This window comes from Lepidochelys kempii, chromosome 10 (genome assembly GCF_965140285.1).
Source record: "Lepidochelys kempii isolate rLepKem1 chromosome 10, rLepKem1.hap1, whole genome shotgun sequence".
Classification (NCBI taxonomy): domain Eukaryota; kingdom Metazoa; phylum Chordata; order Testudines; family Cheloniidae; genus Lepidochelys; species Lepidochelys kempii.
Genome location: NC_136389.1, coordinates 19387312 through 19400431, shown reverse-complemented (window position 1 = coordinate 19400431; position 13120 = coordinate 19387312).

Genomic DNA, 13120 nt, shown 5'->3' with positions numbered 1-13120 from the left:
CTCGGACATCACCAAAAATGAGTGGAGGACAGGGCAGGAGCATGAAAAATCTGAGGGAGACCCATGCAGTTATTTATAAAATGTGGCTGGCCAGGGTGGTGCAAATCTGTCTGATTGTGAGAGCTGGGACCATGCTGGGAAGTTTAGATCTGCATTTGGAAGGGAAAGAATAGAGACTTGTACATTCACAGATTCCAAGGCCAGGAGGGACCTCTGCGATCTAGTCTGGCCTCCTGTATAACAGAAGCCATAGAACTTCCCCCAAATAATTCCTAGAGTCTCTTACTGCAGGGCAGACATACCCTAAAGCCCTATGTGGGAGTGCAGGGCTCTTGCATTGTCACTAAAATCTCAAGTGTGGTTAAGTTTCAGAGCAATTAAGTTTCAGAGCATTCTTGCAGGTGCGTCCCCTTAATACCAACTGGGATAGAAGGGTGGAAGTGAGGGGCACCTCTCTGGGGCAGAAGGAATTAGGGAGCTAAACCAGAGGAGGATTAGAACACTATCAACAGCCTAGCTCAGGGAAAGACCTTTAGGATGAGGTTTTCCCTGTGTTTATTTTGAGTAACAAGTAAAGCTGAACCCAAAGAAGAGTTTGGACACGCAGGATCAGATTGTGACTTTGGCTATGGATCCACATAGGAGAGTAAGGGGATATCAGGTTCCCCTTTACTACTTTGTGCTTTGTGATACTATATATCATGGGTCACAGCGTGAGGAGAAAAATAGAATCCTTGGGGCTGCTACTTCCCCTTCTTTGCTGGTGGGGAAGCAGGGTCAAGAAGTGGGCAGAGCCAATGTGTGTGCCAGGACAGCTGAGCCGGTGTGCCAAGGGAAATAAAGGGATGGTCCAGATAATGTTCTTCCCCTCCTTTGTCCACACCCTTCTCTGAGCAAGAGGAGAATCAGAAACCAGATTATGACCCATCACAGTTTGTCCCTGGTCTGGTCCTGGGGCTGTGTCTCTATGTACTGCCCCTTCTCAGGGGCAACACGGTCCTAAATTAGGATCTGTGTAGACTGTTGAAGATGGGGTAAGGAATCAGCCCATTCATATAGGCCAAAGTTGTTCATACTTTAAGCATAATCAGGTGCACTGCCTGCTGACACTATAACCTGTGTGGAAATCCCTGGGAGCAAGCCAAACGTTACTTTGTAATGCTTTAAGGAGTCTGAAACTGATCGTTTTGCTTTGTTTCATTAGCTCTGATGTAATGTAGCAGAGCTAATGCAGTCATATCCCAGTTAAGGTATCAAGCAGCTTTAGCTGCTTATCTGCCATAGAAGGAACCAGTTTCACTTTTGTGATGAAAATTAAATGTGGAAATAATTCCCTGTTCCTTTTCTGGAATATTACTGTGCTATTAAATAGGCTTAAGACCATTAAAAAGTAATGACCTGAAGTTGCATGCATCATTATTTTAAAGAGATTGAATGAAATATACTGTCTATCTGTTCCACTCCTAGACTAATCCCAAGTTTATTAGAGATTTGTAAGGCCATGATGCACATATATTTTAATAAGAAAGTTGTATCCTCAGTCTCTAAAAAAGGAATTTTAGTATCTACACTATGAACAACGCAAGCATAAAAGACCATGAAGATTCTGTTTTCCACAACCATTAAATTAAATTTCTTCTGTTAGATAGTGTACTTAAACCTACAGAAATTAAATACAAAATTGGGGGAAACCAACTTCTTGTTCCAATTACAGTTACTGTAGAAGGCCACCCACAAACAGCCTTGTCCTACAATTTTCTCTCTAGCTGTCATAGATACTTATGTAGCTCCCCACTGCCACGGCTGTGAGGCAGAGAAATAGCATTGTGTTGTTCCCCTATTACAGATGGGGGAACTGAGGCACAGTGACTTGCCCACCGTTGCACAGCAAGTCTGGGGCAGAGTGAGTAACTGAATCCAGGTCTCCCAAGTTCCAGGCTTAACCCCAGGGCCATCCTTCTTCTCTGAAATAGTCACTCCGCTGCACCTGGGGGCTCACGCTGGGCCACTGCTCTTGTTCTGAAAATTAGTTGTTGCTCAAAATGTTGATGGCAAAATGTATATTTAGTGTGCAGTAACTGACAACATTAAAATGTGAACCTCCACCTTTGTATTGATCTATACTGTAGTCATCACTGCAGTATTTCACCTTAATGAGGGAGTGTTATAAGTTGAGGTAAAAAAATAGAGTAAATTTCGTATTCCATATGGTGTAAGCGCAAAGTGAATTGGACTCAGGTTCTTTAATGAGCACATTAAGACCTTGGGGTGGCAACTCATCCCCTAGATGACTAATTTGTGATGACATTCAGTAAGTGTACAGTGAAAAATCATAGACGGGGTTACTTTCTTCTAGTACAGAACAAGGAACTTGGTTAGAGTAAAGAAAACCATGTAATATCTAAATTTACACACTGTCTCTTTCTGCATTACTGTAGAACTTCTGCCTTAACCTTCCTCATCCTCCCCTGCATCTCACCTGGCTGCCTGCTAGAGTTTTAAAGAGAGTGAGTGTGCAGTGGACATGGTCTCTCAGTAAAATATACACAGTGGGGTGCCAGGTCTATTGACCACTCGTAATGGAAAAATGTCTTATGCTTCTCAAATATGGATGCCTCTGTTTTTGTGTTCTCTTCTTGAAACACCCTAAAGAGGCCTGTTTTTCATAAAGTACTCAGCTCCCAACCTCTGAAAATCAGGCCCTTTAAAGTGCCTCAGGTTGGTCACTAGTCACCGTGAAGATCAAGGCCTTTATCTTTTTTTTTTTTAAATGGCCAACTGCTTAGTGGTAGGGATTTTTTCATGTGACAAGTACCTAGTGAATCCACTGATGCAGAGAAATACACATGTGATAAACCGTTCAAATTACTGTGCACAAGAATGCCATGTAAGAATTCTCCAAAATAGATATCAGCTGGACTGGCGGTAGTTTTACAAGACATCAAAAGGCTATCCAGGCGCCGTGATTTACAATTAGGAGTGTGTCCCTCAGGAAAATGCTATCAAGTGAGATATGAAGTTATACCCAATTTGCACAGGTAGTTTGAGTCTTTTAATTGTTTGGGATGTTTTGATTTATATTGGGTTCCTAAGTGTAAGATGAGGGTTGTAGCGTATCAGTGGGAAGTCCTCTTACTCGCCTTCTCTCTTAATACTGTGTTGATGGAAGGGAACAAAAATGAAGCTTGTGGGGAAAGTGCTAAATAAGAAGTCGAAATACATATTCAGAATAAAATATTCATGCAGGGAGGAAATAGGCTCCATGTTTTATTCAAAGGAGATTGTACAGGATGATGATGGTTATATATCTTCACATTTTACATCAGCCTTCAAATCTTGGGTAGGAATCCTAAAATTAATGTTCATATCAATAATAGATTTCTAATTTTCAGCTACAAAAATATGGCTTTGGTTGTTTCTATAGGATAGTCATTTTAAGACACAAATCTTCTGTTTGTCACCAAGGTCTTATTACAAGAGGCAATAATTGGTTGAAATGGGTCATAAATTGACCGGATAACTTCTGTTGTGGGACTGTTCAAAGTATTTCATCTTTTTATAATCCCAATTTTGCTTTTTAAAAATTAATGTCCAAAAAGTTCAAGATGGCTAGTTGGCTCAGGGGACCAGGGATGGGAAGTAATTTTTTGGTTTTGGGTCACTGGTTCAAATCAGGGCAATAACAAAGCCATTCCTGTTTGATGGCTTGGATGGAAAAAATTGGTGGGTTCAGGCTCATTTACAATAGACAGATGTCCATGTTATGAAAACTGTCCTCAGAGCTGACTAAACTGTTGCCTCTGTTAGCTGTCCCAGGTAGGCAAAGCATCAAATATGTAAGGAGAGGGAATTCCTCTTTCACTCCTAAGGAATTATGCCAACTGCCCATTCATTTCCTGATTTACACTGGTGCAATGGGTAAGGTCCCAGGTCCTTTTTGAAGCACTGAGGAATCTTGCCCTGATGCCCTTGAAGATATTGATCAGACTCCATTGCCCGGGGAACATGCATGTGCCCACACATGCCATCATCACATTAGTTTTACTCTGAAGTGGCTCCTTAGGATTCCATAGAATTACTCCTGATTTGTAGAAGTTTAAATGGGCAGAATATTGGGACCATTCCAGTTTATAACATAGAAGCCAAAAAAAGGAATTCTGGACTCTGGTACAAAGTAATCAAGGCACCAGTACAATCTCAGATGGCTCTACTTTGGTTTTAAAATGTTTAAAAGCAGCTTTTGCATTAGGGTTGTATTACCATAACCTATCTGCTTTGAGAATTGAGACTGGATAGGATGGGAGTCCTGGCATGGGTCAATAAATTTTTCAGTTAAGAGGAGCATCCAAGTTGCTAAGAAAAGAGAGATTCACCTTTCCATCTTCCTTTCCTTTTCCTCCTTACCACTTTAACTGACTATAAATTTGTAACACTCTTCTCCAAGGACTCTGCCACATTCCTACCACTGCGGGTTGTATGCCTGCTTGTCCCTTACATTGATCAATTGACACTTCTGGCAATACCTCAGCCTGACAGTCAGTCACATGTGCTTATGCCTCAGAGCTCCCAAATGTGTGATTGTTGCCTGATGTTTCTGGAAACTCATCTTCACCATACTTAACACATCAGTTGCAGCCCTTATTCCACCCTGTCAAATGTCCTCACCTAGTCTCACTTCTCAGCCTATATATTTCTCATTGAATGGTTGGTTGGATTTTTCTTTTAAAAGGTTCACAATATCACCATTTCTGTGGAGGAGCGTGCAGTGAATCCAAGGGATCATCAAGTATTTTTCATAGCCTTGCTGAACTGATATCCTCTTCAAAAAAAAAAATACCAGTGGACACCTAATAATATTGCTGGTTGTTGTGACTTTGTTTGGATACTCATCCTTCTCTGTGCTGTATGTAAACCTGTGCTCCAACATTGTAATGGAGCAATGTGCATGCTGGAGGTGCCATCTGTGATGAGTTTCCCCCAGGGGTGCCACCTGGAACTGGAGTACCACAGAGCCCTACTCACCCACCATCCTGGGCTCCCTTTTATACTGTACTGCTGTGGCAAGCTGCCAAGCCCTCTTCAGGCTCCAGCACACATACAGGTAGGGACATACCCAACTGCAGTTACATGCAGATGCTCTGACCAGTCCCTGCACGTGAAGGCTCCAACTCGGGCCCCTCCCAGTTCCTAAGGCACGCACCACCTCTGGAGCATAAACCCAAAATTATACCGTCTTGCACTGCACAGGAAACTGAACAGCGTAAGCTCATGAAATTCACCGCCTCCCTCAATGTGGAGAGGAATATATAACAGCTTTCTGCCCCGAGTTATGACTCGCACTCACTGGTTTTAGATAAAGCAAAACCAAGTTTATTAACTACAAAAGCTAGATTTTAAGTGATGGTAAGGGACAGCAAACAGATCAAAGCAGATTACCTAGTTAATAAACAAAAAAACGCAAACGAAGCTTAATATACTACATAGATCAGATATGAATAGCAAATTCTCACCCTCAGATTCTTAAGAAGCAAAGTGTCCATTCTCAGGCTAAAAATTCCTTTGGTCGGTCCAGCACTTCCCCCAGTTCAGACTTTATTCCTTAGGTGTTTCCAGGAGTCTTTTTGGGTGTGGAAGTCAGTGAAGAACCAAGATGATGTCACTCCCCCTACCTTTGTATAGCTTTTGCATATGGCGGGAACCCTTTGTTTCAAACGGTTCCCATGTCAGTCAGTGGGAAAATACTGACATCCAAGATGGAGTCCAGCACCAGGTGACCTGGTCACATGTCCCTGTCACAGAAGCCATTACTCAGAGGCTGTCTGTAGCATCCTCAGGAAGGCTCCCCAGGTGGGACATAAGCTTCTCTGAAGGCCTCATCTCTCTAATGGCTCATTAAGCTGAATGGGCCCTTCCCAGCCAGCCAGCTAGACTGAGGGGATATCTACACTACAAAATTAGGTCGAATTTATAGAAGTCAATTTTTTAGAAATCAATTTTATACAATCGATTGTATGTGTCCCTACTTAAGACCATTAAGTCGGCAGAGTACATCCACAGTACTGAGGCTAAAATCGACTTCTGGAGTGTTGCACTGTGGATAGCTATCCCACAGTTCCCGCAGTCTCTGCCACCCATTGGAATTCTGGGTTGAGATCCCAGTGCTTAATGGGGCAAAAACATTGTCATGGGTGGTTCTGGGTACATGTCATCAGGCCCCTGTTCCCTCCCTCCCTCCTTGAAAGCAACAGCAGACAATTGTTTCGCACCTTTTTTCCTGGGTTACCCATGCAGACACCATACCATAGCAAGCATGGAGCCCGCTCAGCTCACCATCACTGTACGTGTCCTGAGTGCTGGCAGATGTGATACTGCATTGCTACACAGCAGCAGCAGCTCATTGCCTTGTGGCAGCAGATGTTGCAATATGACTGGTAGCCCTTGTTGTCGTCATCGTCTCCTGGGTGCTCTTGGCCGACCTCGGTGAGGTCAGTAAGGGGTGCCTGGGCAGACATGGGTGCTCCGGGCAGACCTCGGTGAAGTCTGTCAGGGGTGCCTGGACATAAATGTGAGTGACTCCAGGTCATTCTCCTCCTCTTAAGTTTCGTCTCATGGAGATTCAGTCTGCCTGGAAACGATGACGGCTTTGGTTGTACTGCACCATCTGCTGCCAGCCTACCCCTTGCTCCCCCCCCCCAGTGAAAGCAATGGCTGACAATAGTTTCCCGCCTTTTTCCGTGCGGGCGACATATTGCTGTCAGCATCGTCATCCACCCACCGCTTCCACTGCCACTCTGCTCTCCTGCAGACACCATACCATGGCAAGCATGGAGCCCGCTCAGATCACCGTGGCAGTTATGAGCGTTGTAAACACCATGCATGTTATCCAGCAGTATATGCAGAACCAGAACCTGAAAAAGCAGGTGAGGAGGCGACGGCAGTGCGGTGACAAGAGTGATGAGGACATGGACACAGACTTCTCTCAAAGTACGGTCCCCGGCAATTTGGACATCATGGTGATAATGGCGCAGGTTCATGCCATGGAATGCTGATTCTGGGCTCGGGAAACAAGCACAGACTGGTGGGACTGGATAGTGTTGAAGGTCTAGAACGATTCCCGGTGGCTGCGAAACTTTCACATGCGTAAGGGCACCTTCATGGAACTTTGTGACTTGCTTTCCCCTGCCCTGAAGCGCAAGGATACCAAGATGAGAGCAGCCCTCACTGTTCACAAGCGAGTGGTGATAGCCCTTTGGAAGCTTACAACGCCAGACAGCTACCGGTCAGTCGGGAATCAATTTGGAGTGGGCAAATCTACTGTGGGGGCTGCTGTGATCCAAGTAGCCAACGCAATCGCTGAGCTGCTGCTATCAAGTGGAGTGACTCTGGGAAATGTGCAGGTCATAGTGGATGGCTTTGCTGCAATGGGATTCCCTAACTGTGTTGGGGCCATAGACGGAACCCATATCCCTATTTTGGCACCGGATCACCAAGGCAGCGAGTACATAAACCGCAAGGGGTACTTTTCAATGGTGCTGCAAGCACTGGTGAATCACAGGGGACATTTTAACAACATCAGCATGGGATAGCCGGAAAAGGTACGTGATTCTTGCATCTTCAGGAACTCTGATCTGTTTCAACAGCTGCAGCAAGGGACTTTCTTCCCAGACCAGAAAATAACCATTGGGGATGTTGAAATGCCTATAGTTATCCTTGGGAACACAGCCTACCCCTTGCTCCCATGGCTCATAAAGCCATACACAGGCAGCCTGAACGGTAGTCAGGAGCTGTTCAACTATAGGCTGAGCAAGTGCAGAATGGTGGTAGAATGTGCATTTGGACCTTTAAAAGCGTGCTGGCGCAGTTTACTGACTTGGTTAGACCTCAGCGAAAACAATATTCCCATTGTTATAACTGCTTGCTTGCTGTGTGCTCCACAATATCTGAGAGTAAGAGGGAGAGTTTATGGCGGGGTGGGAGGTTGAGGCAAATTGCCTGGTCACTGGTTACGTGCAGCCTGACACCAGGGTGGTTAGAAGAGTACAGGAGGGCGCAGTGCACATCAGAGAAGCTTTGAAAACCAGTTTCATGGCTGACCAGGCTACGGAGTGACAATTCTGTTTGTTTCTCCTTGATGAAAACCCGCCCCCTTGGTTCACTCTACTTCCCTTTAAGCCAACTGCCCTCCCCTCCCCCTTCGATCACCGCTTGCAGAGGCAATAAAGTCTTGTTGTTTCAAATTCATGCATTCTTTATTAATTCATCACACAAATAGGGGGATAACTGCCAAGGTAGCCCGGGACGGGTGGTGGAGGAGGGAAGGATAGGCCATACTGCACTTTAAAACTTATTGAATACCAGCTTTCTGTTGCTTGGGCAGTCCTCTGGCGTGGAGTGCTTGGGTGCCCGGAGGCACACCCACCGCATTCTTGGGCATCTGGGTGAGGAGGCTATGAAACTTGGGGAGGGGGGTGTTTGGTTACACAGGGGCTGTAGCAGCGGTCTGTGCTCCTACCTTTCCTGCAGCTCAACCATAAGCTGGAGCATATCATTTTGATCCTCCTGTAGCCTCAGCATTGCCTCCTGCCTTCTGTCAGCAAGCTGACACCACCTATCCTCTTCAACCCACCACCCGTTCTCGCCTTCATATTGTGCTTTCCTGGACTCTGACATTGCTTGCCTCCATGCATTCTGCTGGGATCTTTCAGTGTGGGAGGACTGCATGAGCTCAGAGAATGCGAGTGTGTTTTTTTCACCTTCTAATCTTCGCTAGCCTCTGGGACGGAGCTGATACTGTGAGCGTTGAAACATTTGCAGCTGTGGGAGGGGAAAAAAGGGAGAGTAGTAGTTAAAAAGACACATTTTAGAGAGCAATGGGTAGACTCTTTCACGGTGAACCTTGCTGTTAACATTACATAGCACATATGCTTTTGGTACAAGGTCGCATTTTGCCTCTTATATTGAGGGTCTGCCGGTTTGGTGTGAGAGATCACACACTCAGGGCCAGGCAACAGAATTCAGCTTGCAGGCAGCCATGGTAAGCCACAGTCTTTTGGCTTCTTTAACCTTCATAACATGTGGGAATGGTTTCAAACAGTAGTGCCCTCATTTCCCATACCAAGCACCCATTGGGTTGGCAATTTAAAAGGAGGGGCTGTGGTTTTTGGGTTAACGTGCAGCACAAACCCAACTAAACCCCCCACACACACACCCAATTCTCTGGGATGATCGCTTCACCCCTCCCCCCACTGCATGGCTAACAGCGGGGAATATTTCTTTTCAGCCACAGTCACACAGCCCAGTAGGAACAGCCACCTCTGAATGTCCCCTTAATAAAATTACCCTATTTCAGCCAGGTGACCATGAGGAGTGACCATCCAGGAGATCTTTACGGAGATGTCCCTGGAGGATTTCTGCTCCATCCCCAGACATGTTAACAGACTTTTTCAGTAGCTGTACTGGCCATGAATGCATCCCAAGTCTTCAGGGCAAATTAATCATTAAACACGCTTTTTTTTAAACCATGTATTATATTTACAAAGGTACGCTCACCAGAGGTCCCTTCTCCACCTGGCGGATCCGGGAGCCCGCCTTGGGTGGGTTTGGGGGGTACTGGCTCCAGGTCCAGGATGAGAAACAGTTCCTTGCTGTCGGGGAAAACGGTTTCTCCTCTTGCTTGCTGTGCGCTATCTTCAATCTCCTCCTCCTCATGATCATCATCTTCCTCATCCCCAAAATGCACATCCCTGTTGCATGATAATCCATTGACGGAGTCAAAGCACAGGGGTGGGGTAGTGGTGGCTGCACCCCCTAGAATGGCATGTAGCTCATCATAGAAGCAGCATGTTTGGGGCTCTGACTCCGAGTGCCATTTGCCTCTCTGTTTTTTTGGTAGGCTTGCCTGAGCTCCTTAAGTTTCACACTCAGTTGCACTGCTGCTGGTCTCTGTTATAGCCTCTGTCCTTCATGTCCTTGGAGATTTTTTCAAACGTTTGGGCATTTCGTCTTTTGGAACGGAGTTCTGATAGCACGGATTCATCTCCCATCCAGCAATCAGATCCCGTACCTCCCATTTGGTCCATGCTGGAGCTCTTTGCAATTCTGGGACTCCATCATGGTCACCTCTCCTGATGAGATCTGCACTCACCTGCAGCTTGCCATGCTGGCCAAACAGGAAATGAGATTCAAAAGTTCACGGTCCTTTTCCTGACTACCTGGCCAGTGCATCTGAGTTGAGAGCGTTGTCCAGAGCAGTCACAATGGAGCACTCTAGGAAGCTCCTGGAGGCCAATACCGTTGAATTGCGACCACGCTACCCCAAATTCGACCTGGCAAGGTTGATTTCAGCACTAATCCTCTTGTTGTGGGAGGAGTACAGAAATTGATTTTAAGAGCCCTTTAAGTTAAAAAATGGCTTTGTTGTGTGGACAGGTGCAGGGTTAAATCCATCTAATGCTGCTAAATTCGACCTAAACTCGTAGTTTAGACCAGGGCTGAGAGCATTTTGCTGAGTGGACATTGCCCTGGAATAGATACATAGTCAATATTCCTAACTTCAGATACAAAAATGATACATGCATACAAATAGGATAGTCCTATTCAGCAAATCCACCTTCCCTATGACATCTCACATGCCTTATCTTGCATAAAATACATCATAATTATGCCATACTGAATCATAATATCACTGTGAAGAGTATGGGTCACGTCATCATTGGGATGGGAGGTAAAATCCAGGACCTGACTGGTTGTGGTTTCTCTTGTAGTTTTAATGAGAGACGGGTATGTGGATGATATAACAGTGAGTTAATATTCATTTGAATGTAAATAAGAATGATTTGAGATTACATCTGTATCCCTTTTGTATTCACTTTCCCCAACCATTCCTGCATTTGCTTTTATTCACGGAAGGTGAATTTCATGCTATCACGTTCAAACACTGTGTGAGCATTCACTCCGAAAACTGGACTGTAGGAGTTACTATCCTTCACTGAAGAAGAGAGACAATACCATTTTATGACTAAGCAACACAGCTTGAATGTTTAATTGCAGGCATCAAATAAGAAGTAATAAAGTAAACAAAAACCTGTGAAAAATGCTTAACAGTCATTTCAAATAATGAATAAATTAAGAATCTCACTCTGGTCATGTGCATTGTATGAATAGGGAGAAAAGTGGCAAAACTCACTGAATAAATTCAGGAGGAATTACATGATCGGTTCTAATATAAACCCTGCTGCTCTGAACAAATTCTAAACTGGGCAATTAATTTGAACCAGCTAAATTGCCCTTGTCGTTTAATGTTCCATCTGAAATCTACTGTGTAGTTCTAGTGGACCTATTAAATAGTTGCGATGCTTGATCCCAGGGTGGCTGCATGTCCATGGTGGTTGAAGTAATCTTTGCGTATAACTTCTAAATCAGTTTATTTGGTAAAGTGTTTTGCAATCATTCAGGAAAGCTTTCATCCAAATGTAAAATAAGTGTGATTCTAGCCAAAGCTAATTTCCCTCCCAGGAACAGGAATTGGTCCCAACAACACCATTTATTGCTGCTTCCTGCTTTGGTGGTTTTTATGGTACAGCTCTGTGAAAGGAAAGTGACCATTCTATACAGTGTCAGCTTTATGAAGTGAGAGGATGGTGAAGATGGGCTGAAAGACAGACAGACTAGTGAGTTGCACTGGTAGGATTAGCAGACTCTCTCACAGTTCAAATGCCCTTGTTGAAAAGAACTGGCTCTGTTCCTCCTAAAAGGAGGCAGGGTATGTGCCATTGGAGTTTTGCTTTGGATGTGTTTACTGACTGACCCCTGCAGGTACGTCTGGAAATACAGTTCTGCCACTCTAAATGAGTCTTGTTTAACCATGGCAGCTTCCATTGAAGCTGAATTCCCATTGATAACATAAGCCAGATGGTTTAGGAATGCTACATCTCCCAGCCCCTGCTGAAGTGGATTATCCCTAGTTTTCTGTGTTTCTTTTCTAGTATTTAAACAACTGCTCAGTACTGAAAATAATGCTTTGCATATGTGTTATATACATAGCCTCTGTCATTTAAGGGTCTCAGAGGACTTTCACAATAATAAACATCATAACATTCCTGTGAAATAGGTAAATATTTCTGTTTTGAGGAAGAGTAAATAAGGGAGATAGAGGTTAGGTGAGAGTACAGCAGAGCTGTTGTGGGTGCTTGGAGAAACCTATCAGGGGAAACAAAAACAGCTCTCCAAAGTGAAGAGTTTAAGCAGAGAGGAAGTTTCCTGTCTCATCACATAGGTTAGCTGTAATATGGCACCTAATGCAGTCTCCACCACTGGTGCTTCTGGCGCACCCACTTTTCTTGAGCCGTTTATTTGGAAATTGAGGGAACCAAGTGAGAGAGATGTAAATGCTGCCGAGTCAGGCTCAGCCCTTAAAATAGCAACTTCATTTCAAAACAGTCAAGGCTTTGTTTAGATATGGGCCTACGGGAACAGAAATGTCTCTAAAGGCATGTTCAAAAGTGTCCCTGTGCTCATCAAACCATTGTTTATGAGGATTCAGCTCATCACTAACCAGTTTTTCAAAATATATTTGAACAAGTGACTCTCTGGAAAAATGAGAACCTCCCCATTGCTTTTTGTGTGTGTGTAAGTAAAAGCAAGCTAGAAAGAAACCGAAGGGTAAACCCAGTGAGGTTTTGTTCTCATGTTAACCTGCAAGAAACTTGTTTTCTGAGCTGGATAGCTAACAGTGGCTCCAATCAAAACTGTTCTGTCCACCAGAAAGATACAGAATACGTAAAACCTACTCACTGTGTGGTGTTAATAAAAGGGAAGTGGAACTATTATTGGTATTATGGAGGCTCCAGCTGAGATCACAGTCCCATTGTGCTAGGCACTGTATGAACACTTAAGCTATGTCTGCACTTGGAGCTGGGGGTGTGATTCCCAGGGCGCACAGATATACTCACAGTAGCTCTCATCGAGCTGAGGTACGCTAAAAACAGTAGCATAGCCTGATAGTATAGGCCGCAACAGTTGCATCATGGGCTAGATACCCTGAGTACGTACTCATGGGATCCAGGCCGGTTTATTTTCACGGCAGCTAGTGCCACTGCCCATGGTAGCACGGCTACACCAC